The following is a 20052-nucleotide window of genomic DNA, read 5'->3' as shown; positions in this document are numbered from 1 at the left end:
TGAATCAACAACTGGAAGGTACCTGAGTACCATAACAGTGAAAAAGAGGAGGAGGGAAAAGAAAAAAAAAGGGGGGTGGGGGGAAGGCCTTGGCTGTGGGGGTGGGGGCTAAGCAAGGGCAAGCTTTGGGTGGTGGGCAGCACCAATGCTCAGGACCCTCAGGGCTGGAAAAGGCACTGGGGGCTGTAGGGGGTGGGGCTTAGGCTCAAGGAAAAGAAGGGGCCCAGGCGTGCCCCCCACCCCTGGTCTCAGAGGGTAGGGGATGTCACCTGTGAGTCCAGCAGGCTTCTGGGACTCGAGTGGGTGGGGAAAATGTCCTCCTCTCCTTTCCTGTTCCTCCTGTCTGGGAGGGCCTCTCCTGCCTGCCTCTCCTGATCTCCCCGGCCTCCCTCCTGTGCCCCCAAGGCCCTACGTGGCTTGGAGGGAGCTTTGGAGGGCAGGGGACTGGCCTGGGAGCTCAGCAGGCTCCCCAGACCGAGTGAGCACAGCAGTCACCCTCTGCTTGTCTCCTGCTCTTCCCAGAGAGTCCCTCCTGCCTGCCTCTCCTGATCTTCCCTGCCTCAGGGGCGCCGATCCTGTCTGGCCTCCACTTCTCCTCCCCCATCAGTCCCCTTACATCCTACTGGTTCACTTTGGGGTTCCGTCTCCTTGGGTATCAGAGTCCCCCACCAGCAGCCGGCAGGTGCCTTAGTTGTGTGGAACTGCTAACTCTGCATCTTCCCACATGGCCGCCTTGACTCCCAACTCCCCTGTGGATACTTTCATTTCTTAGGAGGTGTTTCATACTCTCGTTTCTTTTCAGACCGAATAAGTCTTTCACCTTTAACTAAAGATTTCCATGGAGAAGGCCTTTCAATGAAGAATATATTGAAGGTAGATAAGCTTCTCATTTAGAATGATGAATTTATCAAATGCCTATAATTAGAGAAGAGAATTTTTTTAACATCTTTATTGGGGTATAATTGCTTTACAATGGTGTGTTAGTTTAGAGAAGAGAATTTTGGTTAATTGAAAATTCCCTACTAAAGAATATTTTTTAAAAAGTACCTTGAGAAGCCTGCCTTTTAATGTAGGACCCATGCAGGTATCTGGGGAGAAACACCAAAATGAGATCTAAGTCTAATATTGATGAGCGCTGGTTTTGTCTTTCTTTAAAGCAGGGGGTGCTTCCATAGAACAGAGAGGCATACTCCTGTGAGAATCATCTCTTTTCTAATTGATGGCTCAATGGGCTTGGGTAAATTACTGCTAAACCTTTTTTTCAAAATGTCTGTTACATACAAAAGTAAAATGAAACTCCACATACCCTTCACCCAACTTCAGCAATTATTCAACTCATTGCCAGTACTGTTTCCTTCCTATCCCACATTTCCCCACTTCTATCCCTGGGTTATTTTGAAGCAAATCCCAGACATTATATCATTTCATTCATAAATATTTCAATATAAACATTCTTTTTTCAGATAAACATTTGTGACACCAAATTACAAACACTTCAAGGTGGAGAACACTTCTAACAAAGGCTTTCCTCCATAAGGTTGAAACCCACTGGGACCCAAATGTGAGAGGCTTAGGTTCTAATTTTTTTTAAAATGTTGTTATAAAGCAGCAAAATGGACCATTTAATGGTATTATATAGGGAAATCAGAAAGATTTACAACACTTGACACATTCTTCAGTTGATTTTCGGCTCTATTCACCCTGGCTTATGCCTAAGTCTCAGTGTTCCCAGGACTGATGTGATTACATCATGGGTAGAGTTTTTGTTATCTTTTGGTGATTATGGACATTTGTACACATGACTGGAAGGGTAGGCCTTTCTTGATCTTGTCTCTTTTCAACTTCTTGACTGCATGGTAACTCTTCAGGTTTTTTGAAGAAAGAAAACAAACAACAGCTTCCAAAGTGTGACCATGAACTGATGATTGGTCGCATCTTCTATGCCTAAGGTTTCTTGGGTATTGATTAATGGTAGCTTTTCTGCAGGGAATGTAACTGAGGTTAAGCTTTCTTTGTAATAAGATTAAACTCCTGAGTCTCTGCTGAGGACTGAACATAACCATTTTGCTTCTTGCACTATTTTTGTTAATGATGACATCTGCTTGCCTCCAGAAGCTCCATTTCACTGGGAAAATTTTTTTTCTGCAGTTGCTCTAGAGCATTTGGTCATTAATTAATTCAATCATAATTCACTGAGCAATAACTAGGGTCCGCCCACTGCCCTAGATGCTGACCTAGTCACGGCTCAGACATAGTCCCCATTTTCCCAGACCTTAACTCTAGTTTTGATGTCTTCATTATCTGAATGTCTTTTGTACAACCAACCTTGGTGATTTGAGGGAGCAATAGAATGGTTTCCATATCCAAATATCATCTTTGCCCTTCTCTCCCTCGACTAGGTTACCATGGGATATCTTCTGGTTGAACCATATTTTTGTCTTGGGCTTGGTATTCAAATCTGGTTACTCTACAGGGGAATGATTCAAGAAGGCATAACATGTGGGCCAGGGACTTGGGCAGCAGTCTCACCCTGGCTGCAGTAGGATGTGGAGAGAGGTGTCCCAGAAGGATAGGGAAATGTGAAGGCTAGGGTCTCACACCACAACAGACTTTATATCCATCACATTTTCGTTGACATTAGCCTTGAGCCAAGCAAGACTTCATGGTGAGAGTTAGCGTCATCATGGGAACTTAGTGTTTCATATTACCAGCCTGTCCTCTCATCTGGTGATGTTCCCTAAACTCCTCAACAGCATCTCTGTGAAGGGGTCCTTTAACCTCTACCTGGCACCAGGATTGACGAGGAATACATTAGCACAAGGGTCAAGGACCTGGGCTTTGAGGGGAAAGATAACTTGGATTTAAATCTCTGCCTTGCCACTTACTCTACTGGCACTGTGACATTGACAAGTGTATAAATGACGTTACCTTGCCTGTGGAGTTTCTCTGATGATTAAATGAGTTCATACATATAAAACACTTAGGATAGATCTGATACTTAGTAACTCTTAATAAATCTACTCCTCAGTGTTCTCTCTTCAGAGAACTCTCCCTTAAATGTTTGCCTTTTGTTGTACTGTAATAACTTTCTTCATCATTTCACCCTCTTGCTTTTTTTATTCTTTTACATTTTGCTTTTTGAGGCTGCTTAAGCACTTAGTCCTTCTTTATAATTCTCGAGTATTTAAGGCCGTTCTCCTGTCTTGTCCTGTCCCCAGTATCCTCCATGCTGTAGAATCTTCTCATCTCCAAAGATGAGAAGATTCTTCTCATCTCCAAAGATGAGAAGATTCTTATTTCTCTTCTTGTAACAGGTTTACAGGACCCTCAGTATTCTAACCCATCTCCATTCGAAATTCTGTGGATTATTTTTTTGTGTATTCCACAGTTAGTCACTGGGCACTTTCTATGGACAGGGCACTGAGTCTGACCCTGGTGACGTGGTCCCTACCTAATGAAGCTCATGCACTAATGAGGAAGATGGAGTAAGTACTCTGGTAAGGAAGGTTCTGGGGGGTATTGGGTTATCTAATCCAGATTGGAAGGAAGTATGAAGGTTTAGGGAAGCTTCCAGGAGGAATAAATGGCTGATGTGAGACGTAATGGGTGAGAGAAGTGAGCCAGGTAATGAAGGGGGATAGGAGGAGTGTTTCATATGGGACTTACAATCAAATACAATACTTAAATGACCAACTAAAATAATGCAGTGATTAAATAGATTGGGTCTTGCTAAAAGCCCAAAACAGCTCTGGAAGCTTCTGCTGAAAAATGGCCACTTACATGGGGAAGGGGATCAAAAATGTCACCCCCAGAAGTATGCAATAATAGCTAACCTTCTACCACATCATCCTTGACTCCTAACCCTTAAAACAAACATTTTCCCCTCCAAGCAGGTTAGAGCCCCCTTTTCCCTCCATTCTCACATTCTTCTTGACATGTGGCCATTGAAAGTTGGCTACTAACTCAAGTCATTTTTCCCAAGCTGCCATTAGAGATGCTATCTCCACAGTGTATAGTAACATTGTTTACATTCAGATTGGTCAGCTGTAATTGAATATGAAATTTTCAGCATTACCTTTCCTTCATGATGTTGTTGGAAATAATTTATATGTTTATAATAAGAAAGGATTTTTTAAAAAAATAAGGTACACAATGAAAGGGGTTCCCAGAACTTGTCTGGAATTTTTCAGGGAGATATTGAGCATGGAAAATATTTAAAACTCCAGCTTGGAGTTTGCTGTTTAATGCACCTAAAAGTGTATACATGAAACTCTGTGGCAGCAAACGTGAACCACTTTCCATCACATAACCAAATGTTTTATTATTTTAATATTTGAAATAATACAAAAAATTTACCAAAAGAATATAAAACCTTAGGAAGAAAAGAGTTGATTCCTGCCAAGGCGTACCTCAGCCAGATTGAGCCTCTACCCCTTGACATCTCGAAAACATGCTTTCTTCTTTAAGCTTTATTAACTGAGGAAATAATGATGATCAGAATGGGATGGTCTTTTTATTAAGCAGCAGCCAGTGGAAGGCCAGGAGGGCCTCAGCCTCTGATGTCAAAGTCCACAGGGCAAGTGCTCTCCAAAATCAGCTGGGAGAGAAGGAGAGCTGGCTTCTTCTGTTGCCAGGGATTGCTTTTGTTTTCTGTCTTTGTAAACTGACTGAATTATGCACTTGTCTCCTGAACTGTCTTAGCGTCGTTTCCTTGGGCCTCAGTGGCACCCAGAGCAGAACTGATCAACTACAGGCTCCAGGGTTCTTAAATCCAACCCACAAACCATTTCCAGGAATGCAGCAAATGTTCCTGCATCTTAGACACAGGTTATATTATCCCCAGCTTGCCGCACCTGCAGGGGCAAAGCCTGCCTGTTGGAGATGCAGGGCTTCATTGTGAGCGTGTATTTGTGTACAGACCACACACACATTACTCACGCTTTCTGATAAAACCCAGAGGAGGTATAGAGGCTACTTCTTTTATAGATTAAGGAACCACTAAATTCATCTTTAATATGTTGAAATGTACACAGGGTCAGTAAGGCAGGAGAGAAGACAAGGATGTATGTTATCATCATGGAAGGGTCAACTGAATATAGAAAATTATCTGTAATAAATCAGAAATTCTGTGATTGCTACGTATTTTAAACAGTATAATGGATTGGATGATGTAGATTCATTGTGTTATTATTATTCAAGATAAGACTAGTAAATTATATTTGTGTAAAGCTTTGTAATTATAAAAATGCTTTCTTCTTGTATAACATTTTCAAGTGACTAATAGCAGTGAAGTTACATCTCTTTTCATATCTGAAAAATCAAGTATAAGTACTACTTATTTTGAAAGAGACTTCTCTTTTTAAAAACAGAAATTAAATGTGCATATTATAAGAATACTGACTAGCAGCAAGAAGAAAGCCTTTACCCAAGAAAAAGAGTTGACATTCTGATTTTTTTTTTCTAGTCTCTTTTTCCTTGCATACATTTTGCATAGTCATGATTGTACTGTTACTATTTTCTCTCAATCTTTTTCATTTACATGGAGTAATGCTTCTCATTCTCCAGTTAGTATAAATTTTTTTGCAAAATTGAAAATGGTAGGAATAGTGCATATATAGTCACTGTGGGAGAAGGGAATCCTTATAGTTTGGTTAGGAACTATGGACAGGGTTTAACTATTCAAATTAAATCATAAAACACTTACTGAGTACCTACCTACCACATGCCAGGCTCAATTCTTGGCACTGTGTTTGGGCAGTGGGATGGTGGTGGCTGGTAAAGGGCTATGAAAATGGCTAAGACCTATAGCAGATGCTTTCAGTGAGCTTACACTTCAGTTAAGAGGAGAATTAAGAAAGGAAATTAATAGGTAAATAAGGGAGAACAGTAGTTAGGAAAGAACTTAGAAAGGAAGGGAGGAAAGGAATTGATTAGGGAGGCAGGGACAAAAGAAGAAAAGAGGAAGGAAGGAAGGAAAAGGAAGGAAGGGAAGAAGGGAGAAACCAAGGGAAGGAGGGAGGGATGGAAGGAAGGAGGGAGGGATGGAAGGAAGGAGGGAGGGAAGAAGAAGAAATGACACCAAAACCCAAGAAACCATAAACACCTATTGAATTTCAATATTCAGATTATAGAAATCATTTAAGGCAATGAAAAATATCACAGGACAGTATAAAATCAAAATTTCAAAAAATTTATCAAGATTGACAGTATCTTGATGATAAATAGTCTTTTTAACCTCTCTAGATTCTTCCTGTGTAAAATTCTCAGGATATCTTGAATACTAGGTTTCTCTCTGAAATACTCATGATAAAGCATACTTGAGTATTGTTGCAATTGCAGAAGAAACTATTGCTAAATGTGTATATGAGATATACAAAAAGATGTGTGGACTATCTATTTCTGAAAACTCGAAGCTATGTAAAGGGCTCTCTCATGCTGTATATAAGAATTAACTCAATATGGATCACAGACCTAAATGTAAGCATTAGAACTATTAACACTCCTACAATAAAACATAGGTATAAATCTTTGTGACCTTGGGGTAGACAGAGCCTTTTTAGGTATGACACCAAAAGCATAGACAACTAAAGAAAAAAATAAATTGGACTTCATCAAAATTAAATACTTCTGTGCTTCAAATGACACTATCAAGAAAAGACAATCCACAAAATGGGAGAAAATATTTGCAAACATATCTGGTAAAGAACTTGCATCCAGAATATATAAAGAACTCTTACAACCCAACAATAAAAATTCAAGTAACTCAATTTTAAAAAGGCAAAGGATTTGAATAGACATTTCTCCAAAGAAGATACACAAATGGCCTATAAGTACATGAAAAGATGCTCACTATCTTTAGTCTTTAGGGAAATATAAATAAATATAAATCAAAACCACAATGAGACACCACACCCACTAGGATGGCTGTAAGAAAAAAGACAGACAAGAACAAGTGTTGATAATGATGTGGAGAAACTGGAACCCTCATACATTGATGATGAGCTTGGAAAGTGGTGTGGCCACTTTGGAAACACAGTTTGGTAGTTCTCTGGAATGTTAAACAGAGTTCTCATGTGAAACAGCAATTCCACTCCTAGGTACATACCGAAAGGAAATGAAAACATATGTCCACACAAAAACTTGTACATGAATGTTTCAGCTGGATTATGAATAATAGCCAAAAGGTAGAAACAACCCAAATGGATGAATTGATGATAAATGGATACACAAAGTGAGGTATATTCATATATGAACTGTTATTTGACAATAAAAAGAAATGAATTACTGATAGATTCTTCAACATGTAAGAACCTTGAAAACATCATGCTAAGTAAAAAGAGCCAGTCGCAAAAGACCACATATTGTATGATCCATTTTATATGCAAATAGGCAAATGTACAGAGACTGAAAATAGATGAGTGGTTGCCTAGGGCTGGGGGGAAGAAGTGTAGGATGACTGCTAATGGTATGGAGTTCTGTTGGGGTAATGCAAATTTTCTAAAATTTGATTGTGGTGATGGGTTCACAACTGAATATACTAAAACTCATTTACTTGTACACTTTAAATGGGTGAATTGTGTGATATGTGAATTATATCTCAATAAAGCTATTAAAAGGGGGGCTCTGCACAGTGTTGTAAAATCTACCTGACTCAGTGCTAGGAGCTGAAAGCAGGGAGAGAGGATTGCATAACTAGTACATTGTATTATAACGTAGACATGTACAAAGGACTTTTTCAGTGGTTCCACAGAGGTGAGAGAGCAATTCATTTAGCCTGTGAGGTGGGGAGAACTCTGAGGAGTGATATTTAAACTAAGTTTAAAGATTGATAGAAGATCAATGGGTAAAGGAGTGAAAGTATCTTAGGCACATGGGTAAAAAGAACTAAGTAAGGACTTATTAAATGGGAGATATGGTGATGATGGTGATGGTGATGATGATGACCCCAGTGATGATAGTCTTGGTTGTGGTGATGGTAATGTTGAAGGTAATGATGGTGCTGATGATGGAGATAACAACGACGATGATGGTGGTAATGGCAGTTGTGGAGATGATTTTGTTTTTTAACGTCTTTATTGGAGTGTAATTGCTTTATAATGGTGTGTTAGTTTCTGCTTTATAACAAAGTGAATCAGCTATACATATACATATATCCCTATATCTCCTCCCTCTTGTGTCTCCCTCCTACCCTCCCTATTGCACCCCTCTAGGTGGTCACAGAGCACCGAGCTGATCTCCTTGTGCTATGTGGCTGTTTCCCACTAGCTATCTATTTTACATTTGGTAGTGTATATATGTCCATGCCACTCTCTCACTTCATCCCAGCTTACCCTTCCCTCTCCCTGTGTCCTCAGATCCATTCTCTACATCTGCATCTTTATTCCTGTCCTGCCCCGAGATTCTTCAGAACCTTCTTTTTCTTTTTTCTTCTGAGATTCCATATATATTTGTTAGCATATGGTGTTTTATTTTGTTTTGTTTTGTTTTGAAACCAAGCAATAATTTATTTGAACACTGATAATAATTATATTACACTTTTGGCTAAAACATTTTAAGAAGAACATTGTTTTTATGGAGTAGGCACTTTTTAATTTGACTCCTTTATTTATTTATTTGAATTTTATTTATTTTTTTATACAGCACATTCTTATTAGTTATCCATTTTATACATATTAGTGTATATATATGAATCCCAATCTCCCGATTCATCACAGCACCACCACCACTACACCCCGCTGCTTTCCCCCCTTGGTGTCATACGTTTGTACTGTACATCTGTGTCTCAGTTTCTGCCCTGTAAACTTGTTCATCTGTACCATTTTTCTAGGTTCCACATATATGCGTTAATATACGATATTTGTTTTTCTCTTTCTGACTTACTGCACTCTGTATGACAGTCTCTAGATCCATCCACGTCTCTCCAAAGACCCAATTTCATTCCGTTCTATGGCTGAGTAACATTCCATTATATATATATACCACATCTTCTTTATCCATTCGTCGGTCGATGGTCATTTAGGTTGCTTCCATGACCTGGCTATTGTAAATAGTGCTGCAATGAATGTTGGGGTGCATGTGTCTTTTTGAATTGTAGTTTTCTCTGGGTATATGTCCAGTAGTGGGATTGCTGGGTCATATGGTAATTCTATTTTTAGTTATTTAAGGAAACTCCATACTGTTTTCCATAGTGGCTTTATCAGTTTACATTCCCACCAACAGTTCAAGAGGGTTCCCTTTTCTCCACACCCTCTCCAGCATTTGTTGTTTGTAGATTTTCTGATGCCCATTCTAACTGGGGTGAGGTGATACCTCATTGTAGTTTTGACTTGCATTTCTCTAGTAATTAGTGACGTTGAGCAGCTTTTCATGTGCTTCTTGGCCATCTGTATGTCTTCTTTGGAGAAATGTCTATTTGGGTCTTCTGCCCATTTTTGGACTGGGTTGTTTGTTCTTTTAATATTGAGCTGCATGAGCTTTTTATATATTTTGGAGATTAATCCTTTGTCCGTTGATTCGTTTGCAAATATTTTCTCCCATTCTGAGGGTTGTCTTTTCGTCTTGTTTGTAGTTTGCTTTGCAAAAGCTTTTAAGTTTCATTAGGTCCCGTTTGTTTATTTTTGTTTTTATTTCCATTACTCTAGGAGGTGGATCAAAAAAGATCTTGCTCTGATTTATGTCAAAGAGTGTTCTTCCTATGTTTTCCTCTAAGAGTTTTATAGTGTCCGGTCTTTCATTTAGGTCTCAAACCAATTTTGAGTTTTTTTGTTGTTTTCTTTTTTGTGCTATGCAGGCCTCTCACTGCTGTGGCCTCTCCCGCTGTGGAGCACAGGCTCCAGACACACAGGCTCAGCAGCCATGGCTCATGGGCCTAGCTGCTCCGTGGCATGTGGGATCCTCCTGGACTGGGGCATGAACCCACGCACCCTGCATTGGCAGGCTGACTCTCAACCACTGCACCACCAGGGAAGCCCCCTGAGTTTATTTTTGTGTATGGTGTTAGGGAGTGTTCTAATTTCATTCTTTTACTTGTAGCTGTCCAGTTTTCCCAGCACAACTTATTGAAGAGGCTGTCTTTTCTCCATTGTATATCCTTGCCTCCTTTGTTATAGATTAGTTGACCATAGGTGCATGCGTTTATCTCTCGGCTTTCTATTCTGTTCCATTGATCTGTATTTCTGTTTTTGTACCAGTGTCATATTGTCTTGATTACTGTAGCTTTTTAGTATAGTCCGAAGCCAGGGAGTCTGATTCCTCCAGCTCCGTTTTTTTCCCTCAAGACTGCTTTGGCTATTCGGGGTCTTTTGTGTCTCCATGCAAATTTTAAGATATTTTGTTCTAGTTCTGTAAAAAATGCCATGGGTAATTTGATAGGGTTTGCATTGAATCTGTAGATTGCTTTGGGTAATATAGTTATTTTCACAATATTGATTCTTCCAATCCAAGAACATGGTATATCTCTCCATCTGTTTGTATCATCTTTAATTTCTTTCATCAGTGTCTTATAGTTTTCTGCATACAGGTCTTTTGTCTCCTTAAGTAGATTTATTCCTAGGTATTTTATTCTTTTTGTTGCAGTGGTAAATGGGAGTGTTTCCTTAATTTCTGTTACAGATTTTTCATCATTAGTGTATAGGAATGCAAGAGATTTCTGTGCATTAATTTTGTATCCTGCAACTTTACCAAATTCATTGATTAGCTCTAGAAGTTTTCTGGTGGCATCCTTGGGATTCTCTGTGTATAGTATCATGTCATCTGCAAACAGTGACAGCTTTACTTCTTCTTTTCCAGTATGAATTCCTTTTATTTCTTTTTCTTCTCTGATTGCTGTGGCTAAAACTTCCAAAACTATGTTGAATAATAGTGGTGAGAGTGGACATCCTTGTCTTGTTCCTGATCTTAGAGGAAATGCTTTCAGTTTTTCACCATTGAAAATGATGTTGGCTGTGGGTTTGTCGTATATGGCCTTTATTATGTTGAGGTAAGTTCGCTCTATGCCTACTTTCTGGAGAGTTTTTATCATAAATGTGTGTTGAATATTGTCAAATCTTTTTCTATATCTAGTGAGATGATCACATGGTTCTTCTTCTTCAGTTTGTTAATATGGTGTGTCACATTGATTGATTTGCATATATTGAAGAATCCTTGCATTCCTGGGGTAAACCCCACTTGATCATGGTGTATGAGCCTTTTAATGTGCTGTTGGATTCTGTTTGCTAGTATTTTGTTGAGGATTTTTGCATCTATGTTCATCAGTGATATTGGCTTGTAGTTTTCTTTTTTTGTGACATCTTTGTCTGGTTTTGGTGTCAGGGTGATGACAAGTTTGAGAGTGTTCCTCCCTCTGCTGAATTTTGGAAGAGCTTGAGAAGGATAGGTGTTAGCTCTTCTCTAAATGTTTGATAGAATTTGCCTGTGAATCCATCTGGTCCTGGGCTTTTGTTTGTTGGAAGAGTTTTAATCAAAATCTCAATATTAGTGCTTGTGATTGGTCTGTTTATATTTTCTCTTTCTTCCTGGTTCATTCTTGGAAAGTTGTGCTTTTCTAAGAATTTGTCCATTTCTTCCAGGTTGTCTATTTTATTGGCATAGAGTTGCTTGTAGTAATCTCTCATGATCCTTTGTATTTCTGCAGTGTCAGTTGTTACTTCTTTTTTATTTCTAATTCTATTGATTGGAGTCTTCTCCCTTTTTTTCTTGATGAGTCTGGCTAGTGGTTTATCAATTTTGTTTATCTTCTCAAAGAAACAGCTTTTAGTTTTATTGATCTTTGCTATTGTTTCCTTCATTTCATTTATTTCTTATCTGATCTTTATAATTTCCTTCCTTCTTCTAACTTTGGGGTTTTTTTGTTCTTCTTTCTCTAATTGCTTTAGGTGCAAGGTTAGGTTGTTTATTCGAGGTGTTTCTTGTTTCTTGAGGTAGGATTGTATTGCTATAAACTTCCCTCTTAGAACTGCTTTTGCTGTATCCCATAGGTTTTGGGTCATCGTGTTTATCACTGGATCATTTGTTTCTAGGTATTTTTTGATTTCCTCTTTGATTTCTTCAGTGGTCTCTTGGTTATTTAGTAGTGTATTGTTTAGACTCCATCTGCTTGTATTTTTTTACAGATTTTTTCCTGTAATTGATATCTAGTCTCAGAGCGTTGTGGTCAGAAAAGTGGTACAATTTCAGTTTTCTTAAATTTACCAAGGCTTGATTTGTGACCCACGATATGATCTATCCTGGAGTATGTTCCATGAGCCCTTGAGAAGAAAGTGTATTCTGTTGTTTTTGGAGGGAATGTCTTACAAATATCAATTAAGGCCATTTTGCTGAATTTATCATTTAAAGCTGTGTTTCCTTATTTATTTTCATTTTGGATGATCTGTCCATTGGTGAAAGTGGGGTGTTAAAGTCCCCTACTATGATTGTGTTCCTGTCAATTTTCCCTTTTATGGCTGTTAGTGTATGACCCTTTTAATGTGTTTTTGGGTTCTGTTTGCTGGTATTTTGTTGAGGATTTTTACATCTATATTCATCAGTGATATAGGTCTGTAATTTTCTTTTTTTTGTAGTATCTTTGTCTGGTTTTGGTATCAGGGTGATGGTAGCCTCATAGAATGAGTTTGGGAGTGTTCCTTCCTCTGCACTTTTTTGGAAGAGTTTGAGAAGGATGGGTGTTAGCTCTTCTGTAAATGTTTTATAGAATTCACCTGTGAATGTGCTTCCTGGACTTGATTAACTATTTCCTTTCCCGTATTAGGGAAGTTTTCAATTATAATCTCTTCAAATAATTTCTCAGACCCTTTCTTTTTTTTCTTCTTCTTCTGGGACCCCTATAATTCAAATGTTCATGTGTTTAAGGTTGTCCCAGAGGTCTCTAAGACTGTCCTCAATTCTTTTCATTCTTTTTTCTTTATTCTGCTCTGCAGTAGCTATTTCCACTATTTTATCTTCCAGGTCACTTATCCGTTCTTCTGCCTTAGTTATTCTGCTATTGATTCCTTGTAGAGAATTTTTAATTTCATTTATTGTGTTGTTCATCATTGTTTGCTCTTTAGTTCTTCTAGGTCCTTGTTAAATGTTTTTTGTATTTTCTCCACTCTATTTCCAAGATTTTGGATCATCTGTACTATCATTACTCTGAATTCTTTTTCAGGTAGACTGCCTATTTCCTCTTCATTTGTTAGTTCTGGTGGGTTTTTATCTTGCTCCTTCATTTGCTGTGTATTTCTCTGTCTTCTCATTTTGCTTAACTTACTGTGTTTGGGGTCTCCTTTTCCCAGGCTGCAGGTTTGTAGTTCCCGTTGATTTTGGTGTCTGCCCCTAGTGGCTAAGATTGGTTCAGTGGGTTGTGTAGGCTTCCTGGTGGAGGGGACTGGTGCTTGTGTTCTGGTGGATGAGGCTGGATCTTGTCTTTCTGGTGGTCAGGACCGCGTCAGGTGGTGTGTTTTGGGGTGTCTGTGACCTTATTATGGTTTTAGGCAGTGTCTCTGCTAATGGGTGGGGTTGTGTTCCTGTCTTTCTGGTTGCTTGGCATGGTGTGTCTAGCACTGTAGTTTGCTGATCGTTGAGTGGAGCTGGGTTTTAGCGTTGCGATGGAGATTTCTGGGAGAGCTTTCGCCGTTTGATATTACGTGGGGCCGGGAGATCTCTGGTGGACCAAAGTCCTGAACTCGGCTCTCCCACCTCAGAGGCACAGGCCAGACACCTGGCCGGAGCACTGAGACCCTGTCAGCCACAGGGCTGCACAAAGGACCTTGTTTTGGCAGGAGGCAAAAAATGTTCTCTCTTCCCACAAGTAGTCTAAATGGTAGAATAGGATAAATTTGAAGTGGCTATTTCCTTGAGTGTTGCCCCACAAATATTGAGTTATGTCTCACAACAGCTATCATTGGTGGGATGTTCTGGTCTTAGCCATGATCCCAGAGGAACTGCAGGAGGGCAGCAAGATAGAGAAAGCCGGCCTGTGCTTCAAGGTACCTATTTACTGGCAGATACAGCTGAGCGGCAGAAGGCCTTGGTCCTTAGGTCTCCTTCAGGTGCTGACTTTTTTGTGAACGAAAAGTCTGATATCCTCTGGAATCCAGATCTGATTCCAGGAAACGCATGTTTTGCATTTGAAACCCACGCTTCTGCCCTATGGTCGCCCACGGAAAAGGGCGTGACACCCACCAGGGCGACCAGCCTGACTCAGAGCCTGGCCTGGGGTAGGCATTGGGGTGCTCAGACCCGGGGCCACCCTCCTCCCGCCTTCTCCCGGAGCTTGGATTGGTTATGTGGGGGTTCACGCAGGGTCCCCACCTGCTTTGGGACCAGGGCATGTCGCTGGGGCGCTTGCCCTTGTCGCCCTCCCTGCTTGGACCCAAGACTATGGTTTTGCAAAGACTGAATTTGAGGAACTTCTGAGGCATCTAAGTGATGTGCTTCTAGGCATCTACAGCCATAGACCTTGAGCCACCTGTGGTAGGTAGCCAGGAACACCTGTCATTGGCAAGTGCCTTGCTTTTTGGTCAAATATCTTTCAGCCAGACTTGGAGAAGCTGTTTATTAGTCTATAAAAGAGGATCCAAACACTTTAGCGGTTAATGAATTACTGTACCTGGACTTGAAATATAGTGGTTCATACTTTTGTAATCAGAAACTACTCATGACAATGATTTTCCTACTATGGAGGCCTACTGTGGGCGTAAACTCTGGATCTCACCATGACCCCTTTCATGAAAACTTTGGGTTAAAAGTATTAGGTTGAACTACATGAAATTGCCATTTTTTAGGTAAAAAATGGTTAAATATCAGCAATTTCACCTGGATTAGGCTATAATATGCCTTGTGCTGATTTATACCCCACCTGTTTTGACTAAATATGTGGAACGGGTAGAAGGAGTCAACAACTGATACATGTTATTCTGCTAATGGTATAGCCACTGTGCCATTGATTGTGTGTGTGTGTGTGTGTGTGTGTGTGTGTGTACAGAAGAGGTATATAAATCAGTGCTATTCAGTACATTAGCCATGAGCCTTCTGTGGCTAATGAGCATTTGAAATGTGGCTAGTCCAAATTGAGGTGTGCTATGAATGTAAATGCACTCCTCGCTTCAAAAACTTAATATGAAAAAAAGAATATAAATTATTTCAGTAATTTTTATATTGATTATACATCAAATAATAATATTTTGAGTATATCTGGTTAAATAATATTAATTTCAGTTGTGTCTTTTTACATTTTTCTTGATGTGGCTACTAGAAAATTTGGCTTGTATTAATACTTCAGTTTGACAGTGCTGCTACAGACAGAAAGGATTTTTAAAGTCCTTTTCAGTGTACTTCTTTGGCAGATTCAGGAGGAAGACCATTCAAAGTGGCTTTTAGAAATTGCCCTTGGATTATTCTGAGCCCAAATCTGCTTCAGTTTCCTCAAAAAAGGAGGGAAAACCAATCTGGCCTCTAACATCTACATTTCGAAAATGGCATTATAGACATGCATCCCCTCTCTAACATACAAAATAAATTCTAGCAGCTCATAGTTCTTCCACGTACTTATAGTATTTTCTTTGCTTTTACTTTTTGTTCTCTGTGTTCTTCCTGTCATCACTTTATCAAAATATTGAGGCCCTGGCATCGAGCAAGTAGAGATATTCAAGATACATAAATGCCTCACTTATTCAGTACTGAGTTTATCTGAATCACTTGGGGATTGGCTAAGTGTATAAGCATTCGGATTTCTCTAAAATTGAGACCATGCCATGCAGTGCGGGATTAGTGGGGAGAAAAGTGTGTCAGTCTCCTGGCGCTGACAATTTGAACTGTCAGGGTCAGGGCCCTGTGGTCTCCTTTTGCTCCCCTAATCCTGACTAAGAAGGTAATTTAAGTAGAATCCTGGGGTGCTAAATTAAGGAGGCTCTAATGGGAAAATGGGAAGTGGAGGGTTTAAAGGACACCCATTAATGTGCTCACTTCAAGATGTACTCTCATCAGTGCTTCTTAGGAAGGCACATGCTCGCCAGTAATGCCTTTTCTTTTTGGAACACAACCAAGGGCAAGGATGGAGATTTTTAAACATAATATTTTGAAACCCAAGGGAAGCCAAAATATTGCAGACAGTGATAAAACCACAATTTAGTAATTGTGTTGTGTGATCCTGCAGCATGTGGTGGGGCTGCTAGAAGGGGAAGTGTGATGAGTTTGGGCAGCAGACATTCTACATCTCAAGTTGCCATCTAATCCTTCCTTAAATAAGTCCAGGCAGGTCTGCAGGGTGTCCAGAAATCCTCTTTTCTCTGTAGTCACATCTTCTAGGCCAAAGAGAAATCAGGGTAAGTATCAGCTAGGGATATCCTTGCTTGCCCTAACAGAAAACCCCCAAATTAAATAATGTGTTTTCTCACATAACAGTAAGTCTGGAGGTAGGCAGTCCAGAAAGTGTACGGTATTTTACTATTGCTATTCTGTCTTATCCTCTGTCATGTCTTACAACATGTCTTACAACATGTCTTCATGTTGTAAAATTGCTGCTGCAGCTCAGTCATCACATCTGTGTTCTACCAGAAGGAAGGTTATGTGCTACACAGCTTTACCTGTGGGAAGGTATATCCCCTTCCAAGGGGATAGCCCTATATTATTGGCCTGAAGTGGGTTGCGTGACTTCTTCCAGATGCCAGGGACTGTGAGTTGGTGAAGCAGCTAGAATGTGGAGCCCATAGAGCTCGCCACTCTGACAAAGGAAGATGTAGTCTACATAAATAGCTCCTAGTTCAGTTCTTGGCGTATAGTATATAATCAGAAAAAAAGAATATATTTTAAATTAATTAATTAATTAATTTATTTTTGGCTGTGTTGGGTCTTAGTTTCTGTGCGAGGGCTTTCTCTAGTTGCTGCAAGCGGGGGCCACTCTTCATCGCAGTGCTTGGGCCTCTCACTGTTGCGGCCTCTCTTGTTGCGGAGCACAGGCTCCAGAGGCGCAGGCTCGGTAGTTGTGGCTCACGGACCTAGTTGCTCCACGGCATGTGGGATCTTCCCAGACCAGGGCTCGAACCCGTGTCCCCTGCATTGGCAGGCAGATTCTCAACCACTGCACCACCAGGGAAGCCCCCCCAAAAAAGAATCTTAAAATAACCTTACCTTTGTGGTAAAAAGACCAGATCAAGCAACACTACAACTATATATGCTAAAGTAGTGGTTACTTTGATTAGTGTCTAACACTAACTGAGCATGCCCTTAGGCCTGTTTGACCTATAGAGAGAACACAGGGCTCAGTGCTTTACATCTTTCTTAGTCCTGGTAACAACCTGATGAAGGAAATATTCTCCCAGATTACAGAGAAGGAAGCTGAGGCTCAAGAAAGCTAAGCAAACTTGCCTAAGGTACACAGCTAATGTGAAGGAGAGCTAGGATGCTAACCCTTGCTTTCAGCCTGTGCCTTTATAACCTCTAAGCTCTCCTATAAGTAGAAGGCTCTTGGTAGGTAGTTGGTTTGCCTAGTAACTTGCTAACCCAGTTCAAAGCCCAGAACCAAAGACCTAGGAGTGAATAGCAAAAAGGACTGAAAAAAAAAAGGAAGAAAAAGTTAGGGTAACTTTGGAGTAGTTGAAATAGGTCCCCATATTATGAGCTGTTAAAGGCCTAAATGATGCCAAATTCTGGACTCTCTCAATCTTGGAATATTTTCCATCAGTTCTCCGTTGGGGGGCATTTGCCATGTCTATATGGTAATGGTTTGTTTGGGGTTGTCCAAGGGCATTCTCAGGAACAGTTAGGCCATTTTGTGCTGGGCGCTGTTCCGGAGGAGTGAGAAGGAGCTGTGTGCCTGTCGTGGGGTGCAACCAGCCCCACACGGTGGCCCCTGGCTGCCATGAGAGCCAGTAGCGTGGAAGGAGACGTAGACTGGAATCGCCTCCAAGGAACGGAGGTTCCCCTAGAATGATGGATCTGCCTTTGATGTCTAGCAGCTTCCAAATAGCACAGAAATGGTACAGATACATGCCAAAAGGGGAAAAACAACTTTTGATCTAGTTAGAACTAATTAAACTTTCAATGTGCATGAAAGAAACTTGAGTGCTGGCCAGTTGTCTGCTGTGGATGGATTTTGTCAAAGAGCATAGTTGCAAATAATGAAACTAAAGCAAATCCCTGCCTGGTGTCCTGCTTGCGGGGAGTTAAGTTTTTGGTCTTTGCTTCTCAAATGTTGAAGATTTCCCCCTTGCAGGCTGAAATTACCTGCAGTCTCTTTTTTTCCTTTATACAGTGATACTGAGAGGGATGTTTTTCTTTAATGTTTTCTCAGAAGGCTCTCTCTTCCACCCTTCCTTGTTGTCATATCTTGTTTAGTCTAATGTATGTTTTTTGTTAGTGTGTGGACTAAAAAAGGTAATCTAATTAACAGTAGAAGGCAAGAAGCCCTGCAGGATTTTGGCAACAGAGAAAAATGTGGGCTCTGGTATTTGATCAACAGCTCTGACTTAAGGCTCACAACTCTTGCCTCGTTAGCAGGGGACTTTTTCGCTCTTCCTAAGCAGGCTGCAACAGAATATAAAGTGTGTATTTGACAGGACAACAGTCACATCGAAGAGTGGCTTTTGGAAATTTCGGTTGCCTTTATTCAGAGTGACTGGCTTGGTAAATGTTTAGAGGGCCCTAATTATGCTTTGGGATGATTAAAACATTGTGGATTTATGCTGTTTCACTAAGGAGAAAGGCCTATTCCACATACCAAGAAAGGGGAAAAAAAAAAAAAAAACTAAAAGGGAGGAAAGAAAAGAACAAGGGGAGGCGGGTTGGGTGGGGGGCAGTGCACACCGCCCGAGCTGGGAGAGGCGGCCTCTTCGTAGAGCATATGAATCCACTTACATGTAAATTGCTTGTCGCTATGAATTAAGAGAAGGCTATGAAAGAACTGCTTTGCCGTGTTTACTATAGGATTTTTGACAGACTCTTTCCTCTTTCAAGTAAATTTGGCTTAAGTCCATAGTCAGTCCAGTTTTAAGTAAACTCCTCTTTTGTTACATTAACAAGGTTATAACATCACTGGGGCAGATTTCCAGCTGCAAGAACCGAGGCCTAAGTATGGGGCTGAGGGTATAATTAAAACCTTCGGGTGGGAGAGTTAAACTCTCAAGTAAAATTGGATAAAAGGCTAATTGTCCATAGCAACATAATACATGCTTTAAATATCTGTGAAATGAAGATGAAGAGTCGGAGACTTGGAAAAAATCCTTTTCTACTCTGAATCAAGACCTGAGTTTTTAGTTTAGGATAACGGGCCTTCATTTCTGCAAACACGGTCCCTCCCACCCCCCGAATTTTGAAAGTTCCGTGCCGTCCCCTGTGGCTCATGTGACTCGTCTTCTCTCTGTGCTAAAGATCTACCTGCCATCTTTTGAGGAACTTCTCTTATAAAATGGGGAGTGTTTATAGCTAATAAGTGGGACCCATGAGCGGGGGGCCGTGATTTTCTGGTTCCGTAGGTCCAGACAAAGGTGTCGAGTACTTTGTCCACATTTGCCATGGCTTCCTTTAAAGGAGGGGTGGTGATGGGGGTGTGGGTGGGTTAGAGTTGGAGGGGAGTCTGGGAGAAAGGCACACATACCTTTGGTGACCTTCTCAAGGATGACATCCAGCCAAGCAAGATGATACATTACCACAACACTAAAAAAACAAAACGGATTGTAATGGCAGCTTGTCCTGAGTGAATGCATCGGGAAGGCCCATTTGTTATTCATTAGGAGCAGCCTGGCTGGGCTGGCGTGGTAGGGAGCCTGGAGACTTAAGGTCATTCTACACCCCTGCCCCAGTGGCACGGACAACAGCGAAGACAGCTTTAGCAGCCCCTACACTTCTAGACTTGGCTGATCTGCTGTTTGAAGCTCTGCAGGAATGAAGGTGCTCTAAAACAGTTTAGAGTTACTCCAGGAGGGTGAGAGAGGGGGGTGGGTGGAAGGGAAGAAGAAGAGGGGAAAAAAATAAAAAGAAATGATTTTGTGGGCAAAGTGACTTCATGGGGCTAAGCAAAGTGAGCCCAGAGGTGAGAAGTCCTGCAGCTTCCCTCCAGCAGCCCAGGAAGTGTACACCCAA

At 40.7% G+C, this 20052-nt stretch overlaps 1 protein-coding gene across 1 annotated transcript in view; it reads left to right on the top strand.

Moving 5' to 3' along the window:
• Positions 1–20052, top strand: part of ERC2 (ELKS/RAB6-interacting/CAST family member 2) — a gene marked incomplete at both ends in the record, with an annotated part of 833862 nt that overhangs the window by 553774 nt on the left and 260036 nt on the right. The gene's annotated exons all lie outside the window — the stretch shown is intronic.

The sequence above is a fragment of the Grampus griseus genome (assembly GCF_964374135.1).
Source record: "Grampus griseus genome assembly, chromosome: 10".
NCBI classification, from domain to species: Eukaryota; Metazoa; Chordata; class Mammalia; order Artiodactyla; family Delphinidae; genus Grampus; species Grampus griseus.
Note: the sequence above shows the minus strand (reverse complement) of the source record. Positions and strands in the feature narration are given on the sequence as shown.